Source organism: Tenrec ecaudatus, chromosome X (genome assembly GCF_050624435.1).
Source record: "Tenrec ecaudatus isolate mTenEca1 chromosome X, mTenEca1.hap1, whole genome shotgun sequence".
NCBI lineage: Eukaryota > Metazoa > Chordata > Mammalia > Afrosoricida > Tenrecidae > Tenrec > Tenrec ecaudatus.
Window position 1 is genome coordinate 20,702,283 of NC_134548.1, and position 21,698 is coordinate 20,723,980.

The window sequence follows — 21,698 nt, forward strand, 5'->3', positions numbered from 1 at the left end:
GAAAAGCAAGGATGTCACTTTGAGGACTAAGGTGTGGCTGACCCAACCAAGCACCTCAGATGCGTGTGAAAGCTGGACAATACAGAAAGAAGAATGCAGCAGGATCTATAATCAGTAGATGACTGTAGACAAGTTCTCTCAATCATATGCTTGTCCTAGTCTTAAGATGATGCCCTCAAAGAAAAGGTCCAATGGGGTCTTCCGGGCTATTTTAAAGTTGTATCCGTTTTTCATATATTCTGTTTTCTTTTTGATTGACGTGTTTCTCTGTTTTGCTTTGTCACTGCCTTCTGACCTAAGAGGCTCATCCTGGGTAAAGTGGAGGCACAGTGAAACACAGGAAGGCCCTTGACAAGATGGAGTGACACAGCGGCTGCCACAATGGGCTCCAACAGAGCTGCATTGGTGAGGATGGCGCTGGACCGGGGGGGTGTCTTGTTCATGGGATCGCTGTGAGCCAAAACCACCTCCACAGCACCTAAGCACAGAACATGGCCTGGTGATTTTGTAGACCAGTTTGTCTTCACTGCAACATCAATTAGGTGATCTACTGTATAATCTGCTGTGAAAATAGATACTACATAGATTTTTTTTAAAAGGTGAATCCATGCACATTAGCTATTGGGCCTACATTGTGGTGGGCATAAATGGTGATAGTGGGGCCAGGAAAGTGTGAAGAAAGACATGGGACCACCTCCCCCAGGAGAAACGCATCACAATCATCTTAGTAGCAGCAAAAATATGCTAACGATGTCCTATAGAAGGACCTGGTTTCTACAGAAACAGAAAGTTCCCTGATACATTTGTGAGACAATTGCATCAAAAATGAAGGCTTAACTTGTGGGTCCTTCCTTTCATCTACTCTATAGCACAATATATATTTCTATAGCACTATATATTCCCAGCCTTCTGCACAAGGTCCTTTCCTCATAATCCAAAGAATCCATTCTTCACTAAAAGGCACAGTAAGTCAGAAGCTGAGAGACTGGAGAAATGTGACCTCTTCGTGACATGACTAAACTAATGAAGGGGTAAATAGAACAGGCACATACGCTTTCTTTATAGCATTGGTTTCCTTCAAGGCTATCTGACTGTCATAGAATACCAATACCTGCTCAGTGTATGGCAACTATGGGACAGTTACAATGAGACTATACCTAGACATGCAAAGAGATATGCACACCAATGGTATCATCCAAAGGGCTCGCCCATAGATAGCATCTGGAGTCTTAAAAGCTTGTGAGTAACCATCTGGAACACAACTACAGGTCTTTCCTCACTGGGACCAAAGTCCTAAGAAGGTAACCAAAAGCTCAGAGAAGACACAAGGCTGCATAAGCCACAACCTCATCTGCCCTCAGACCAGAAGAACTGGGTTGTACCCAGCTACCACCATTGACCACTCTGATTGGAGTAATAATCGCTTAGACTAGAGTCAAATAGCTCCCAGATAGAATGAAGGGAAAATCTGGAGCAAAACTCAAATGCGTACAATAAACAAGTCAAACAAATTGTAACAGTACAGAACCGAGGACATCCAGAGACTATCATCTTGAGACACTCTTTAAATCTAGACCAGAGTTGAGCCCCTTCAATCACCTTTTAGAAAAAGAAAAAAAAACAGAACAACACATAAAATAAAGGAAATTACCCAAGACCCATATTCTGCTCAAAGCCATCAATATGAGACCAAAATGGCACCAATTATTCAAAAGCAAAGATGAGATGGTGACAGGTAGGGAAATCAGAGAATGTTCACACATTGTGATAACTGTAAATAATGTAACTGAATGATTTGTGTGGAAATTGCCCAAAGGGAACCTAACTTGCTGTTTAAACTTTCACCCCTGAAAATCTATAAAGGATTATTTTAATCCATGTGGCACAATACAAATAGATTTTGGGCTTTCACTGTCATCCACAGTCTTCTGCAAACTAGGTGTTCAGAATTTAAACTCTGATACTATTCCCTCCTTCAGATTTGGATTTTATTATTTACAATCCTTGGATCACACAAGCTGATGTGCTGCTTCCATGTGGAGTTATAAGACTATTTGTTTGAAGACACGCTTTTAAGACCCCATGGGAGCCTTGGGAATTTGACTGCTAACCGCAAGGTCAGCAATTCAAAACCACCAGTTGTTCCACACAAGAAAGATGGAGTTGTCTCTTCTCATAAAGAGTTACAGTTTGGGAAACTTACAGGGGCAGTTCTATCCTGTCCTATAGGATCACTATGAGTCAGAATTGACTCGATGGCAGTGAGTTTAACTTTTGTTTAAGTGTCCAGATGCTACTTTATGATAGCCTGACACTATCTGATTTCTTCACCACACTTTTCTAAAACACCCATATATTCAGTATCTCTTCCGGAGGACAAGTATCAAGTAAGTATCATAAGAAATAAGGGTTTTTAGATTAGGGCAATGATTAAGTGTGAGCCCAAATCCATTCATAGATCTATGGTTTATATATCTCTCTTGTCTACTTTAGAGACATCATTCTTATTTTATAATAGAGAACATTATAAATCATCTCCATGGGGCAGAAGGTAATTCTATTGATAGTACCATTAATTTAACCAATAGGCTAGAACTTGAAACACTGCTGAAAAAGGAAATTCTTCAGTACATGAACTGTTGACTTGTACAGATTAAAGGCTTAAGTGACTGGACACTATTTATACTAACAATGAGGGTTGGGGATAGGGCACTTTCAATACCACTCATTAAGAAAGGCAGAGCCAAGCCTTCTAGACTAATACATGTCATAAAGAAGCAAAGAGCATTAAAATAGCAAACATATGGTAGCCCCAGGTCACCATTCATTGACCAATCACAAAGCAAAATATTTGAACCAACAACCAATGGCCACCTTGGATAGCAGTGATTGCATCTTCTTACCCTAAGGCATTTCACCCTTCAGTCCTAGGAAGTATGTCAGCCTTCAGTGACTCCCCTCTGATCACAGGCCAGACAGAGAGCATTGTAAAGTATTAAGGCAGATGTAGCTAGATTAAAATATAACACCTTATCATTTGATCTCCATTTTACCCATTTTAAAGTTGTTTCAGTTTTTGATATTTTAATCTTTTCTGCTTTTTTTATTAAGGATTTACTCTGTTTTGTTGTTTGGGTTTCTCTGTGTGTGTGCGTGTGTCTGTTTCTTGTTTTGTTTGGTATAATTTTCTATGTGTGAAATCCAGGATAGAGACAATAACTGGATTAATAATTGCCTAGGGGCATGGCACACAAAGTTGCGAGGAGATGGGGAGCTAACAACAATGAATACGAGAAAGAACAAAATGTTCTGAAATTGACTGTGATGATGATTGCACAGTGCTTCTTAATATGATTAAACCAATTAATTGTGTGATATGTAAATTATAGGCCAATAAAACTATTTTTAAAATTAATTAACAAGGCAAAATATTATTTGAAATGAAAACCAATAACAACAAAAGACTCACTCATATCTGCAGTACTTTCCATTTACTTCTAAATTCGGCCACCACCCAGAGATCTCTGATCATTTGGAAACACGTGAAAATGTGTCTTCATTTAACCACTGCCCTCTCTCACATGCCACTCTTACTCTCACACTGCACTTAACACAAAAATCAACTAAAAATATCATAGAACCTAGCCCACTGTCATCAAGTTGATTCCCACTCATGGGAGCAGAAAGCCTCAATTTTCTCCCATGGAGCAGCTGGTGGGTTCAAACTGTTGACCATGAGGTTAACATAAGAGCCCAATGTGTAACCAATTATGCCACCAGGGCTCTGTTAAATGATACAAAGCTGAAGTGCAGGAATCAGGGTAGGCTTGATCCATTTGTTCAATAATGAAATCAGTGTCCTATGTTCTTACCTCAATGTGTCAAATTTATCCTCGGGTTCTTGTACTCCTCTTTCTGATCCCAATGAGCCCCAGTGTTACATGCTCCCGCCTCCCACTTCAAGGGAGAGAGAGAAAGAGTCACTCTAGATCTAAGGACTCTGAGTCTCGTTCCCAGGCGTCATTAGTCTTGAGTCCGAAATTCATCCATGAGCCACGATCTATAGTTAAGGAATGACATTCCTCTGAGGAGCTTGGACCCAAGTGGCAGATTTCACCCCTAGAGTCACAAGAGGAGTGAAATTCCCCCCAAAACCTATACAAAGTGAAAATACGTGAACAAGTGCCAAAAGAAGAAAACACATTAGTTGGTGAACTGGCTACAATACCCAGTAACTCGCTGAGTTAGTTACATAGGACAACTACGATAACAAAGAAGCCCTGGACTTTTTTCCCCCCTAGACTTTCAATAGCTGAACAAAACTGAAAGTACTTCTTATGCACCCAGTAGTCTTACGTAGCCCGGATCAGAGGGGCGTTGGGACAGGCGATGGATATTCTATTCCACCATCATTCATGGATTCTGGTTAATGGCGGTATTATTATTTCCCAACACCAAACTTTCCAGATCATTCTTGCCATGCAGGTAGAATGTGGACAAAGAATATGTAAAGCATCTGTTGTAGGCTTACAGGCTTGACCTAAAAGTGTCATGTGGCATTTTCATTCACATGCCAATGGTTAAATACAGCGATAACTAACTGCAAGGGAGGCTAGGAAATAGATACCAAGAGAAAAAACAATGTGGTGGTTACTTTGCGGTTGGTCCCTTATATGTAATCAGTTTGCTGGTGATATCATTTAATCATAAGTATTCAATTTTTATCCTCAACACACTCAGAATCCTATGTCAAGTTCAGAGATGTAGAGCTTCCATTTGAATTTAAAGAGAGAATGGGAGGGCAGAGGTCCCTTGGAGGTCAAGAGGAAAGTTCTGAGAAGCGGTGCTTCCTCTTCAAAGCACCTGTGACCCCTCCTCAACTGCTGAGTCACCACCGGACCTTGCTGAGCTAAGTTAGCATCTTCAAAGGTCTGTTCTGATCGAACATCATCTAAACCTGTTTCCCAAAGTAGAGCGCATTAACAACTGCCCCCCTCCAAACACACACACACACACACAAAATGGGGTATAGTAATGGGAAGGTTAGGATACTGCTGTATACTACTCACTCGGGACAAAATGCACATTTAATGATCTTCAACTGGTCTTCATCAGCTTATCAGCAATTCACTTAAAGCAATAAAGACAACACACCTCATGTCATAGCTACCAATGGCTTTTACCATCTCTTAAATTAAAATAGATACTATTCAATGAATGTCTATTATATTCACCTGTTCTTCAGCCATTAAAAAAAACCCTACCATGAGTTGAATCCAACTCCTAGTGACTCTACAGGCCAGGGTAGAACTGGCCTGTGGGTTCTGAGCCTCTTAGACTGTAACTCTTTACTGGAGAGGAAAGCCCCATCTTTCTCCTGATTCTTAAGTCACAGAAAGTTCTAAAGCCCTTCATTTCCTCATCTCTGAGCAATGCTTACCACCTTAGTTTGTCTCATTGTTAAGATAATTTTGGTTCTTTTGTTTTCTCTGCCTCATCCTCCAATTAATTATCAATTCTTATAAAGTCCGATACACAGAGTAGCTTCAATGTTTATGAAACTTTTATTTTACGCATTTCACATAGCTAATGAGGGATGTCAACACTCTTACCCTGTCCCCACTACCATACCACTTTAAGTTTTTCCAAGATGGCTTTTCTATAAAGCACGTGCCATTGGTCCCTTTTATACACAACTGTCCTCCCAAAGAAGAGTTGTAGGCTTCCTTTATATAATGAAAGCTGTGAGAATTGAGATTTGATGGGGCAGACTTATTTTCTGGGGTCACAAAACGTTTCTGCCCTTGACAGTTTTATCACTTGTCTATCACTCCTTTCAGTGGAAAATAGTTGAGCTTTGCTTCTCGCTCGGGTTTGGGCCTTACACAGGGTCCAGCTGCATCAGGTTTTGCTGTATTTGCTAAGAATTGAAGGCCAAACGTTCTCTCCATTCTTTCTCGTATTTTTCAATCCTTCATTCCCTCTTTTTTTTTCATTCTCAGGACAGACTTTATCAATTGGGGCAAAAGAACCCAAATTTTCAAGGCTGATGGAAACCTATATAAAAACCCATGTGGTAACTCGGCCAATGAAGACAAACCCCAGAGCAGCAAGATTACCCCACAAGGGGCAGCCCCATTCAGTTTGTCCCTCCTCATTGCTCTCCTCACACCACACATTTACAAGAAGCCCAGATTAAGTGTTTTCCGTTTTGAAAGATAAGAAATGACTGAGGGCTCAGTATGTAAAGACAGTGTCATGTCGCGGGAGCTGTGTATCTTGGAAGAAAGGACTGGTTCACTCACTTGCTCGCTCTATCTATCTAGCATCTATCCCACTGGAATACGTAGAGAGCATAGTTCTAGTTTGATACACACAGGCTCACCATGTGTCGGAATTAACATCATGTCCAGTAGTTTTCTAGTCGCTGCACAGAATGATGGCGGACACACCCAGCCCTCCAGACAATCCCACCAGAGCGACTTGGGGAGAGAGCACAACAGAAGACAACTGTCCAGAAGAATCCCTGTCAAAAGACTCAAGGACATAGACCTCTATCATGGCCAAGGATAGAAGCACATCCTTGAGACAGAATTTGCCGCACATGTTGCTTGTCCGAGCACCTGCCCCTTCTATCTGTGTCCGTCATGCACCCTCATCTTCCTGCGATCCTCTTTTCTCCTGTTTCATGAGCTCACATCTACCTCAGCGAGGGGGACAGGGGTAGCTACATTAATAGAGTAGAAGTCTTCCTATGCTCTTCTTCCTTTTGACCATTTTAATTCTTCAAGTTATTTTTAAAGAAACAATACTAAAATACTTCTAGTAACCCATTGTATCAAGGTATACGAGCAACAAAAAAGATAAAACCAGCCAAAGGACCATCTTACCAGAAAATAGGATAAAGCCAGTTCCTCTTCTGTCCCCTCCCTCTCAATGTCAAACCAGAGAACATCATCCTTAAAGTAACATTGTCTATAATGATTTCTTCAGTACTCACAAGAGGTACCAGTCGTGTTTTTGAGATACTTCCCTCTGAAAAGAGCTAAGCCAGGTAGTAGTGAATTGTAAACCATATATTCTGCCTGTTACTCTCTGCCTCAGCATGGAAATCACTACTCAATGGCTGTTCCAAGGACACTGAGTAGATCACCAAAAGTATCTCTTTATCTAGACATCATAATACAAGGCCAAAAATTATTCCTTCCATCAGGGTTTTTTTTCTATGTTCTTTTGCCTTTATTATTCTAGATCAACACTTGCCTTGAAAGCCTGATAAATAGAGGCACTTGGAATCTGAATAGTTATGATATATACTCCACCGTAAGTGGATCCGAATATCAGCCAAGGCACCTTATTTTACCACAAAACTATATTAAAAATGTGCTGGAATACTCGGCTTATACACAAGTATATATGGTATTTACAATCAATAACATTTAAAAGCACTCAGTTAATTTATAGGAAACAATAGGCTTCATTCAATTTTGAAATATTCTTTAATCATTAACCTCTGCAACAGAGGTGTGCTTTTGGGGGGCTCAATTATGGCCAACTATGCTGAAATGAGAGATTCCACTAATGGAGTGAAAATTCACTCAAGAAGAATCTGTATGACGGATGTCTGGAATTCAGTGTATGAGGGTTCACTGTACAAATATCTGTGAAAAAATTCTATTAGCCTTTAATGCCACTTTTCTGAGAACTTTGTGAAGCCTTTTTGAATTTCTTTGTGGCCACAAAAAGACTTACTTATCATATGTGGTATGTTAGGAAATATTTTGATATTAAGATCTGCATTCTAGAGATTTCATTGAGTGTAGGTTCTCTTTAACAAAAGAGAAAACAACAGTCGAAAGCATGTCTACATGCACAATTAGTGATAAGATCACAAAATAAATCTCACCATGGCAATATCAAAGACAGTGATTCAGAGGTAGAAAGTTCAATGGTTTGGGGGTTTGTTGAGCTTCCATTTCCTGTTCTACTGTGGCATAGGTTTTTAAATATATTAAAATGTGGTTTGTTTTCAAAGTTTATTATCTTTGAATTTCATGACAACCTTCAAGGTCACTGAAAAACAGGTCCAAGACGATAATTAAATCTGAGGTAGATACCATCCTTACTCAAAGACATGAAAAAACTGATTACCAAATTCATATGGAGAGGGAAGAAGCCAAGAATTTGCAGAGAACAACTCAAGAAGAAGGACAAAGTAGGAGGGCTAGCTCTACCTGACTTTAGCATGTATTATACAGCCACAGTTGTCAACACAGTGTGGTACTCATATGATGACAGGTACTCAGACCAATGGAAAAGATGAAGACCCAGAAATGAAAACATCAGCATGCAGACAACTGATCTTTTATAAGAGCCCAACAAATATCAAATGGGAAGCAGATATCCTCTTCAATAAGTGGTGCTGGAAAAAATGGATATCTACCTACAGAAAAATGAAGCAAGATCCTTACCTCACACCGTGCACAAAAATAACCCAAGGTAGATCACAGACCTTGAGGTAAAACCCCAAACTATTAAAACCATTAATGAGGGAATTGGGGCAAACCTGAGAACCTTGGCACAGGGAATACATAGGCTATCAGAAATAGCGAGAGACACTGACAGAGGAGTCACAAATACACAAGTGGGATATACTGAAGATAAAACACTTTGTAGATCAAAAGAATTCACCAAGAGAGTAATAAGAAAGCCCATGGACTGGGAAAACATCTTTAGCAATGACACATCAGACAAAGGCCTGACTACTAAAATCTACACTAATTTGCTAGCTTATAATAAGAAAAAAAATAATTGCCCACTGAGAAGGTGGGCAAAGGTCCTGAACAGAACTTTCACATGGGCAGAAATCTGAATAGCCAATAAACATATGAAAAAATATTCCTGATCATTAGCCATAAGAAAAATTCAAATTAAAACAACCATGAGATACACCCTAACACCCTCAAAGATAGCCTAATTCAAAAATTCAGAAAGCAACAAGTGTTGGAGGGACTGTGGTGAGATAGGAACTCTCAATAACTGCTGGTGGACCTGTAGGTATGTACAGCCATTATTGAAACTGATTTGGCGACATCTAAAACAGATGGAAATAGAGCTACCATACGACCCAGCAACCCCCCTACTGGGCATATACTCAGAAGAGGCAAGAAACAAACCATGGCCAGACATCTGTGCTCCAATGTTCATCATGGCACAGTTCACAATTTCAAGGAATTGGAAACAACACAAATTTCCATCAACAGACGAATGGATCAAAAAACAGTGCTACAGACCTACAATGGAGTACTATACATCCCTTAAAAAGCAGCAATAACACATGAAGCACCTTGCCGGATGGAATAACTGCAGAAAATCATGCTAAGTGAAGTAAGTCAAGCACAAAAGGCCAAGTACAACATGAGTCCACTGAGGTAAGCTTTAAAAAAATGGGACATAGGGGAAAAGCTACTATGTACATACATTCCTGGAGAGAGGTCCAGCTACTATGACAGAGGTCAAACCCAATCCAGCAGCCAACTAAATAGGAGGGGGGACAGAAAGAGAGAAATAAAAGATATGGGTAGGGGGGAGCAGGGCACTAACTCACCCATGAAAATAATAATCTATAACTTATCACAGGTTCATGAGGGAGGGTGGGTCAGGGAGGGAAGGGGAAGAAATGGGGAGCAGATATCAGAGACTCAAGTAGGAAGAGAATGCTTTGAACATGATGGCAGCACATGCGCAAATGTGCTTGCCACACTGGAGGAATGTATGGATAAGAGATGTAAGCGCCCCCAATAAAAATTTGTTGTTGTTTTTTTTAAATCAAGGTTGCATATGGACTTTGGGCCTCGATTCAAGTATTCTCTCAATACCTGAATACTTTATTCTAATAATTCAGCATTCTGTTATGCTCACCTTCCCAACATAATATTTGAAGACAAAATAGGTGCATAAGCAAATGTGGTGATGAAAACTGATGGTGCCTTGCTATCAAAAGATATAGCATCTGGAGTCTTAAAGGTTTGAAAATAAACAAGTGGCCATCTAGCTCAGAAGCAACCAAGCCCACATGGAAGAAGCACACCAGCCTGTGTGATCATGAGGTGTCCGTGGGATCAGATATCAAGCATCTAAGACCAAGAACAAAACCATAACCAAGGTCAATGGGGAGGGGGGCACATGGAATAGAAACCCAATGCCCACCTGTAGACAATTGGACATCCCCTTAAATATGGATCACAGGGAAGAGATGAGCCTGTCAGGGTGCAGTATAGCACTAATAAAACACACAACTTTCCTCTAGTTCTTTGGTGCTTCCTTCGCCACACTATCATGAATTCAACTCTACCTTACACATTGGATTAGACCATAGCATGCACACTGCTACAGATAAGAGCGTGCAACACAGAGAATCCAGGATAGATAGACCCCTCAAAGCCAACAATGAGAGTAGAGATACCAGGAGGACTAGGGGAGGGGGAGGGGGCAGAAAGGGGCAATCAATTCCAGGGATCAATTTAGAACTTCCTCTCAGGGGGATGAACAATGGAAAAGTGGGTAAGGGATGATGGCAGTCTATGCAATATATGAAAATAATAATCTATAACTTATCAAGGGTTCATGAGGGAGGGTGGTGGAGGAGGGAGAGGGAAGAAATGGGGAGCTAATATCAGAGGCTCAAGTGGGAAGAGAATGTTTTGAAAATGATGATGGCAGCATATGTACAAATGTGCTTGATACAATGGATGAATGTGTGGATAAAATATGTAAATGTCCCCAATAAACGTATTTAATAAAATAAAAAAGAAAACCCAATTTTAAAAAAAAGATTTCTAGAGTTGTAAGAAGACTGTCACATCTTTCTTCCACATTTAGCTGCATACTTCAGATTATTCTTTTTTTAAACATTTTTATATATGTTATTCTACCTTAATTAACATTTTTAAGTGAATAAAAAGCAGCGATGAATGCATGAAGCACATTACCACATGAGAAGAACTGGAGAAAATTATGCTAAGCGAAGTAAGCCAAACACAAAAGGATAAATACAACAGGAGTCCACTGAAGTAAGCTTAAAAAATGGAGCCTACGGGGAAAGTTACTCTGTACATACATCCCTGGAATGAGGCAGAGGCAAAATCCAATCCAGGGATACATATGGCAGCCAACTAAATAGTAGGAGGAAAGAAAGAGGAGAAAAAAACATGAGTGGGGAAGCTGAGCACTAACCCATCCAAGAGGAGAGCATCGTTTATATCCCCACAAGAGAAGGATAGAGAGAGACCAAGCTTCAACTCAGTGTGTCAAGATGTGAATACAACAGGGAACCAATTGAGAGGTCTGTGGGCCTGCCCCAATCTCCGCTATGTGGACTCCCCCACCCCCAGAAGAATGCACTTCATAGGACAGCACTGAAGTTACAGCTTGGGGAGAAGGACACATCTGATTAGAGCACACAGGAGAAATGAAGAGGGAAGAGGGAAGGAGAGTGAGTGGAACACATCTTGGCCCACCAAGCCCTGAGGATGATATACCTATTCAGAGCAGACAATGCACAGAAAGGACCATAGGGCTGGCCCTAGCACCAGACAGGATATCCCCCCACTGAACCATAGCGCTCTGGGGCCAACACTGGAGACACAGTGCAGGAACTGTGCCAGATCTGACTCCATCACATTGGAGTGAAACACTAAGGGCATGCAACAGAGCAGCAAGGGGAGCAAAGCAATGAAATCCCTGGGGAATACCAAAATAGACTTGGGGTACAGAGTGTGGCACCCCATCACACTCGACTGGAAAACACTCTTAAAGGTCCAAAAACAGACCTGGAACTATTTATAGGTTTTTCCTTTTTTGTCATTGGTTTTCTTTTTGTTGTTTTGGGGTCTTGTGCTATTTTTGCTTTTTGCTTGGCTTTCCCTGTTTTTTTAAATTATTAGTGTCTCTGCATGTCTATATAGATAAGATAGGTGGGATAAACAATGGGACCGCCAGATCTGGTGGGGGACATTAGAGGAGAGGTGGGATAAAGGAAGGGGGGGCAGTCAACCAAACCAGGGACAAGGGAACAAGTGAACTAAAATCATGGACAGAAAGGCGTAGGAGGCTTAGTGTGGCTTAATCAAGGGCAATGTAACAATGAGGAATTACTGAACCCGAATGAAGGCCGAACATGATAGTGGGACAAGAGGAAAGCAAAAGGAAATAGAGGAAAGAACTAGGACACCAAGGACATTTATGGAGGTCTAAATACAGGCATGTTCATATGCAAATATATTTATATATAATGATAGGGAAATAGATCTATATACTTATATTTAAATGTTAAGTATTAAGGAAGCAGATGGACATTGGGCCTCGACTCAAGTACTCCCTCAACACAAGAAGACTTTGTTCTAATAATCTGGCATTCTGTGATGCTCATCTTCTTGACAAGATTGCTGAAGACAAAATGGGTAAATAAGCAAATGTGGTGAAGAGAGCTGATGGTGACCAGCTATCAAAAGGTATCGTACCAGGGGTCTTAAAGGCTTGAAGATAAATAAGAGGTGATCCAGCTAAGAAGCAACAAAGTCCACGTGGAAGAAGCACACTAGCCTGTGTGATCATGAGGTATCAATGGGATCCCCTTACAGATGGTCACAATAAATAGACAAGCCAGTCAGGGTGCAGTATAGCACCGATGAAACATCCAACCTTCCTCTAGTACTGTAATGCTTCCCCTCCCCCCACTATCATGACCTCAATTCTACTTGACAAATGTGACTAGACCAGAACATGTACACTGCTACAGATAAGAGCCCGCAACACAGGGAATCCAGGACAGATAAACCCCTCAGGACCAATAATGAGAATACCAGGAGTATAAGGGGAAGGTGGGGAGAATGGAGGAATTGATCACAAGGATCGACATATAACCTCCTCCCATGGGGACGAACTACAAAAAAAAAGTAGATGAAATATGTGAAAATAAATAATAATGTATAATTTATCAAGGGTTCACGAGGAGCTGATATCAAAGGCTCAATTTAAGGAAAATGCTTTGAAAATGATGATGGCAACATATGTACAAATGTGCTTGACCCAGCAGATGAATGCATGCATTGTGATAAGAGCTGTAAGAGCCTCCAAGTATTTAATAAATAAGAAACAATCTGAAGTAGAGAAGCAGTGATTCTACAATTTTAAGAATTAAACAATAAAAATGTTTAAGTAAACCAACAGTCTTTATCATTTTCCATGCCCCCAAAATTCTTTTTGTTTGTGTGCTTAAGCATTTTTTCAGAAGTCACCCAACATTTGGCAAGATTCGGGAGAATCACACTTCTCAAAATTTGACACAAGCATCACCCCAATGCTGCACCATCCTCACCATTGTTGTTAGGTGTGAGTCCATTGTTGCTGTCCTGTTACCAACCCGTCTAGTCCTGGGTCTGCCTCCTTCTTAATTACCTTCACTTTCCCAAGCATGATGTTCTGCTCAGTGACTGGCCTCTCCTGATAACATATCCAAAGTCTCACCATCCTTACTTCTAAGACAGGCTTGCCTATATTTCTGGAAGTCCACAGTATTTTCAATTTTATTCGCCAACACCACAATTCAAAAGTGTCAGTTCATCTTGGTTTTCCTTCTTCACTGTTGAGCTTTTGCATGCATATGAGGCAAATGAAAATACCATGTGTGTTAGTCTGAGTTGACTAGAGAAACAAATTCGTTGACACTCATGGGTGTACAACAAAATGTTTTATATCAAAGATTCATTGTATATGAAGAAAACATCCCAGCCCAGTCCAGATAAAGTCCACTAAGTCTGATATCAGTCTATATGTCTGATACTAGTCCGATATCTGGCTTGTCAACAGGAATGTTTCGCAGGGAGAGTGTATGTCCTGTCTCCAGGGAGGAAGACAGGAGCTCCCAGAATCCTCAGGAGAAGGCCATGCCCACATCGAGGTCTCATTGACAGGCTAGACTCCATCCCCTCCCTCAAATTGACAGTCTATTATGTAACTGCCACACTATGGTTGAGGTCAAGGGCACTTTAACACTTTGCTCTTTACCACTTTAAAGAGATCTGTGCAGCAGATTTGCCAAATGTACTACATTATTTGATTTCTTAACTGCAGCTTCCATGAGTATGATTTTTAGATCTATGCAACATGAAGCCTGTGACGACTTCAATTTTTTCTCCATTTGTTGGTGCAGCTGTGTGGGTTTGGGTTTTCATTACACTGAGTTATAGTTCATACTGAAGGAGATAGTCCTGGATCTTCATCTGGAAGTGCTCCAAGTCCTGCTCGCTTTCAGCAAGCAAGGGTGTGCATCTGCATGCTGTTGTTGTTATTGTTCTTGTTGTTGTTGTTGTTGTTAGGTGCCATCAAGTCGGCTCTGACACATGGCAACCATGTGCTCAACAAAAGGAAACATGGCACAGTCCTCAGCCGTCCTCACCATTATTCCTAGGCCTGAGCCCATGGATGCAGCCACTGACATTCCATCTCATTGAGGACCTTCCTCTTATTTGCCACCCCTTCACTTTCCCAAACATGAGGCCCTTCTCCATCGACTGGTTTCTCTGGACAACCTGTACAAAGCACCTGAGGCGTCTCACCATCCCTGCCTCTAAGGATCATTCTTCCAAGGAAGATTCGTTTGTTCTTACCTTTGTCTCAATTTATGGTGCCTTCCAAGAAAGGATCCAGTCCAAAAAGTGGCTTCCAAGAGAGTCTTCTGGGCCAGTTCAATTGAAGGCTCGGTGACTTTGGGGGGCATTACAAATGACTCTCTTTGTGAATTACAAAGAGGTAATCTTGATAGATTTTCTCACAGGACGCAAGACAATCATGGGAGTTTCTTATGAAAAAGCGTTAAGAAAATTGAAAACTGTGTTGGTGAGAAAAAGGCCCAGGAAAGATGCGCTGAGAAAATTTCCCCTCTCACAGCAATGTACCTGCTTGTTCTTCAAGGGTAGCAAGGGCTGTTCTAGAATAATTTCATTGGAAAAGCTTACTCCATCCAAACTCCATCCCTGATCTTGCCAATTCCCTTCTCTTGGTTCTCCAAATTCAAAGAACATTTAAAATTAACATGACTTGAGTCTGTTGAGGATGCCCAAGCTGAAGTTTGGACATGGTGTAACTCAAAGAAAATATGAAACAGAAATATGGTCTGTAACATGAAAAGCATCAGATAGTATCTGGGAATTCTTCAAGGAAGTGTTAGAGAGGTGGGAACACTACTTTCAGAAGGGTACGGGCGTAGGTTCACATTTTGATATGTTTGTTTAATATTTCTCTGACTTTATAGCAACACTTTTTTTACTTACCCTTAGATAAATGCATTTTGACAGGGAGTTATCAATGTCAATAGACATAATGTCAATAACATGAAAAAGTTGGGAAAAGTCTCACTTCCTTCTTAATATCTTTTGTTCCTTCTTCAAATCAAAATAGTGAAAGGCGACTTTCTCATGCTACATTTACAATGCAAATACAACTGAAGTGCTCATGTCTGAAAGGAAGAAAAACTAAACAAAATGAAAAATAATTCATCTCGAGTGAAGGGGGAGCAGGAAGGGAGGGGGAAAATGAGGGGCTGATACCAAGGGTTCAAGTAGAAAGCAACATTTTTGAGAATGATGAGGGCAACACATGTACAAATGTGCTCAACACAATGGATGTATGGATGGATTGTGATAAGAGTTGTGCAAGCCCCCAATAAAATGATTAAAACAAAAAGAAGAAAAATAATTTATCTCAAAATCATTTCCTTCATATTAATGGTCAGAGAAATGTCCTATTCTTTTTGTTCTCTTTGCAAATCTGGAAGCATGTATGATTTTTCTGACAATTTTATAATCATTTTGATTCATTCAATTGATCCTAAAGTAGTACAAGTGCATACACCACTTCTAGAATCGCTGTAGCATAATGTGTATACAAGCCCCCTTGGGATGAAACATTATCTATTCATACAATCCTACGTCAAAATGTTTGAACACTTTTTTCTCTGGTAGGCATGTGAGCCGGGCAGACATCCTGCTGTCATTGCATAACTTACAATCCAGGGTGGTGTGGATCCAAGTAAACAGGTTTACTGAAATATGGTCTGCTGAGCACTGTAATGTGAAAACACTCAGATGGTATCTGAGCATACATAAAATGTACCTTATCCAGAAGTGGTAATAAGATAAGGCTTTCCAGAAAAATCTCTCCACCAACTAAGCCAGGCCTTTAAATGGAGATAAATGCAGCAATGTGCGGTGAATTGCCTTTAAAGGGAAACAAAAGCCCTGATGTGAAGTGTTTGCCAATTGCCATTTTATAAAAGGCCCCCACAATAGCCAGTTTTAAGTGACCAATGTGATATCACTGATCACAGACATAAAGAGGTGCAGAATCAGCTCCCTTCATCTGTTGTCCATCATCAATCCAACTCTCTCACCTCACTGCCACAGAGTCCATTCTGATTCCTAGCGACCCTATAGGACGTGGCAGAACTACCCTTGTGGGCTTTTGAGACAGTAACTTTTGACAGAGGTAGAAAGCCTCATCTTCACTCAAGCACCAGCAGAGGGTATCGAACCATATCTCAACATGTACCTAACTACTCCACCAGAGCTCTAGCCCACCAACTATTTTTGATCCTCTCTTCCTTATTCCTCAACCACAACCTTAGTTTAGGTCCATATCCTAATTCACCTAGATTATTGAAATAAACTCGAACTGATCCACCATGATTACGTGGCTCTTCTCCTAGCCTCTTTCCAATTGCACACCCACCATGCATCCTCTGTGTGTATAACTTTCAATGACTCACCAGTGCTCAAAAATAACGCAAGACTCCTCATCATCTGACCTTACTTGCCTGTTGTTGCTGATAGGTGCTGCGGAATGGGTTCCACCCCACAATGAACCCACGCGCAACACAACAGAACAGCACCCTCGTCACAATCCTTATTATGTTTGAGCCCATTCTTGCAGCCACTGTGTCCATCCATCCCCTACATGGTCTTCCTCTTTTTCCAAGACCCTCCACTTTACCAAGCATCCTGCTTGCCTGCCTATTCAACCTCGATTCCCACCACTTCTTCCCATGCCCACCATGCAGAAACCATGCTGCCGACTAGTCAACCCTTATCTAGTGTATTCTAGTCCCAGAGCACACCATCTGTCCTCCCCACCCCCTCAAGAACGATAACATCAGATAACATTTACTGAACACTAACTAAATGCCAGGGAGGTTGCTAAGCACTGGTGATGCAAATACAAATAAGACATAATCCCCAAAGTCAGCAGTAGTGGAACAGACAGTCAAACCTGTAAATGCTGTATTATTATGTATTGAGGGAAACAGATGGTTACAACATAGAACCAGGGACAATAAATACTAACCTAGCCCTGAAACAAAGCTTGAATTATGATTGCTGCTAATTATTTGTGAAATATATGTGTGACACAAAACTAGATAAGAGACTAGAGAATACTTCATATAAAAGTGCCATTTGTGTACATATACTCACTTATTGATTCTTTATTCAATATTTTTCATGTATGACCATAATAAAAAATCTACTGCTCTTGTTCATTAACGGCATATGTGCAGCAGCAATGAATGCCAAGGTGTGAGGCAAGAATAACGCTGGTTGTTTTGATTAAGGTTATATGTCAACGTGGCTGGACCATGATTCTCAGTGGTTTGGCAGTTCTCATTCACTCAATGCCTGTGAGTCAATTCCAACGCATAGTGACCCTATGAGACAGAGTAGAACAGCCCCTGTGGGTTTCTGAAACTGTAACTCTTTATGGAAGTAGAAATCCTCATTATTCTCCCAGAAAGCGACTGGTGGTTTCCAATGGCTCACCTTGTAGTTAGCAGACCAACCTGTCCCCCACTGCACTACCAGGCACACCATGATAAGTCAGCAGTTATGTAGTTATATAGTCATCCTCCCTTTTGCCATATGATGTGATCATCCTTCATTTTTACAAAATGACCAGAACATGATTGTGTCGATAAGGGAGGAGTAGGTGGGAGTATTCAGAAAAAATATATATCATACTTACCTGGCAGGGGAGATACCATGATCACGAAGGTGGTTTTCCCAGGGCGAGGCTTATCCATTGCACTCTGGATGTGCTGAACCCTGCGATTTCCCCAAATGTGGGAAACTCGACTGCATAATTTGTGGTAGTGGGGGGAAAAAAAGAAAAAAATATATCATTAAGATTCCAGAAAAGGAAAAGGCACTGCTTACAGGGAAAAAGATCAAAATCGCAGTTTTAAAACGTGGTTTATAAAGCCAATGAGCCCTAAGAGAATCTCTAGGATATTGTTGAGCCTCCGGGTCTCTAAAGCTTTGAGATTAAGCAATGAGTTATGAATCTCAAGAATTGTTAATGAAGGCTATGAGAATCATCTAAGGAGTGTTTAGAAAGAAACTGAGTTCCAGTCAAAGAAACTGAGTTCCAGTCAGATTTTGTAGGAGTGGGTCCCAAGTATCTTTATTTCTAAGAAACTTTCCAAATTTCTCATGTGTCGACCATAGACCTGCAATCAAAGGCAACCACTCTGATTATTTATGGAGGGGAAAAAAGGGGAGGTAAATGGAAAGACTTAGCAAAGCCAATTTTTTGGTGACCTATTTTATTGAATGGCAGCTAATCAAGACTATTCCTGAGTCTTCAACAAAGAAGACCCTCAATTGATGAAGGTTCTGACCACATTTCAAGTAAGGTCATTATAGCTGCTTTTATTTGAAGTCATTATTACTATTTTGGGCATGCAAGAAAAGTATTTGGAAAATGTTATCCATTTTCTATACTTGTTAGAATACTACTAACAGAGTACAAAGAATAAATCATTGAATTACTCACCCCAAAAAACTACTATCAAGTGTATATATGATACTCCAATCCAGTGGTTCTCAACCTTCCTAATGCCAAGACCCTTTAATACAGTTCCTCATGTGGTGATGACCCTTCAACCATAAAATTATTTTGTTGCTACTTCATCACTGTAACTTTGCTACTGTTATAAATCAGGTGACCCCTGTGAAAGGGTGACTCAATCCCCAAAGGGGTCACGACCCACAGGTTGAGAATCACTGCTCTAATCTGATGTGGATGAATATTTAAGTATCATCTTTAATTTTTTTTATCTTTAATTTTCTATACCAATTAAAATGCAAATCTTCAGGGTCTTTTCAGTTTCTAGTAATACAAATGCACTATAAAAAACGGGCTACACAAAAATTGCAGAAATTCCTGACTACCTCCACGATAAATCTCTCTGCTCTCTAACTTTTTATATACACATAAACCCAAGGTATGCATTCCATAAACACTATTCAATAGTCTTTTGGAAAAAATTACTTAGTAGGTTGTGGTAACAGTCCCATGTTGAGGCCTGTAACTTTACTGTGTGCTTTTAAATAAACACCTGTTTTTCTAATGTGTAGTAGAACCTTTTGTTGTGGTGATTGTTAAGTGCTGGTGAGTTAGTTCTGAATCACAGCAAGACACTATGGACAATGGAAGGAAACACGGCCCAGTCATACACCATTCTCACGATTGTTCTTAAGTCTGAACCCATCAATCCATCTTGTCAAGGGCCTCTCTCTTCTTCACTGCCCCTCCACTTTACCAGGGACTGGTCTCTCCTGACAACATGTCCAAAGATTGTGAGACGACATCTCACCAACCTTGTCTCTAAGGAGCATTCCAACTGTACCCCTTCCAAGATAGATTTGGTGGTTCTTTTGGCAGTCCATGGTATTTTCGAGAGTCTTCACTACCACCATAATCCAAGTGCATTGATACTTCATTGATCTACCTTATTCAATGTCCAACTTTCACAGGTATGTTCGATCATGGCAAATCTCATGGCTTGGGTCAGGCTCATCTTAGTCCTCAAAGTAGCACCCTTGCTTGTCAACACTTTAAAGAAGTGTTGTGCAGCAGATGTATTGTGATAGTTTGATCTCTGAGCTGCTGCTTCTGTGAGAATTGATTGCAGATGCAAGCAAGACAACGTCAATCTTTTCTCCGTTTATCATGATGTTACCAGTTGTGAGGATTATGGTTTTCTCTACATCGAGTCATAATCCATACCAAAGGCTGCAATCTTTGATCTTCATCAGCAAGCCCTTCAAGTCCTCCTCTCAGCAAACAAGCGTGCGTCATCTTCATGTTGCAGGTTATTAATACTTTCTCCAATTCTACTAGTGCCTTCTTCTTCATATAGCCTGGCTTTTCTGATTATCTGCTCAGCATACAGATTGAATAAATATGATGAAAGAATAAAACCTTGAGGCACACCTTTCCTGATTTTAAACCATGAAGTATTTCCCTGTTCTGTTTGCACAATGCCTCTTGATCCATGCACAGATTCTGTAGGCACATAATTAAGTGGAATTCTCATTCTTCTCGAGTATGTCCATAGTTTATTATGATCCACAGAGTCAGATGTCTTAGCATAGTCAATAAAACACAAGCAACCACCTTTATGATAGTCTCTGCTTTGAGTCAAGATCCCTCTGACGTCAGCAATGATATCCCTTGTTCCACGTTCTCTTCTGCATCCATCCTGAACCTCTGACAACTCCCTGTCAGTGTACTTCTGCAAATGTTGTTAGATGATTTTTTCCTGCATGTGAGATCAGTGATATTGTTCTATGATTTGAGCATTCCATTGGGTTACCTTTCTCTGGAATGGGTACAAATACGATCCCTTCCAGTCAATTGGCCAATCTGCTATCTTCCAAATTTCCTAGACTAGACGAATGAGTGCTTCCAGTGCTTCATCAGCTTGTTGAAACATTTAACTTGGTATTCCAGTAATTCGTGGAGCCTTGTTTTTGGATAACGCCTCAGAGCAGCTGGGACTTCATCCTTCAGTACAATTGGTTCTTGATCATATGTTCCCTCTTGAAATGGTGGAATTTTGACTAGTTCTCTTTGGTACAGCACTGTGTATTCTTTGCATCTTCCTTTGATGCTTTCTGCATCATTCAATATTTTTCCCATAGCCTCTTTCAATATTTCTACATGAGGCTTGAATTTTTTCTTGAGTTCTTTCAGTTTAACATATGCTGAGCATGTTCTTGGTTGAATAACATTATAATCCATGCCAATTTTTTGCTTTATATACAACACTAATATAAACGACCACATGGATATTCATATAATTTATCTGAAATTTTATTATTGGTCAAAAACATAAATAAATTTATCCATTTACAGACAACTGATCTTCAACAAAGGGCCAAAAAACATTAAATGGGGAAAAGGTAGTCTCTTCAACGAATGATGCTGGCAAAAGTAGATCTCCATCTGCAGAAGAAAGAAACAGGACCAGACCTCACCCAGTGAACAAAAGCTCACTCAAGATGGATCAAAGGTCTCAATGTAAACCCCAGAGCTATAAAGATCCTCAATGCGAAATTAGGGGAAAACTTAAGGGTCTAATTGCAAGACATAGATACACTATTAAATATAATGAAAGAAACACACAGTACGTGATAAAATCGATGGCAGTGATGCTAAAAAATAGAAACTATGTGCATCAAAATATTTCATCCAAAAAGTTAAAAAAAAAAAACACCACAGAGTGGGGAAAATTGGCAATGAGACAACATACAAGGAAAACAACAGCGCTTTAATGTGAAAAAGATGAACGACCCAATTTAAAA

The 21,698-nt window shown here is 40.3% G+C and overlaps 2 pseudogenes; both read left to right on the plus strand.

The window, feature by feature from the left end:
• Positions 1 to 21,698, plus strand: part of LOC142433190 (RNA-binding protein 48 pseudogene) — a 191,001-nt pseudogene that overhangs the window by 25,946 nt on the left and 143,357 nt on the right.
• LOC142435083 (U1 spliceosomal RNA) lies at positions 18,065 to 18,241 on the plus strand (annotated as a pseudogene).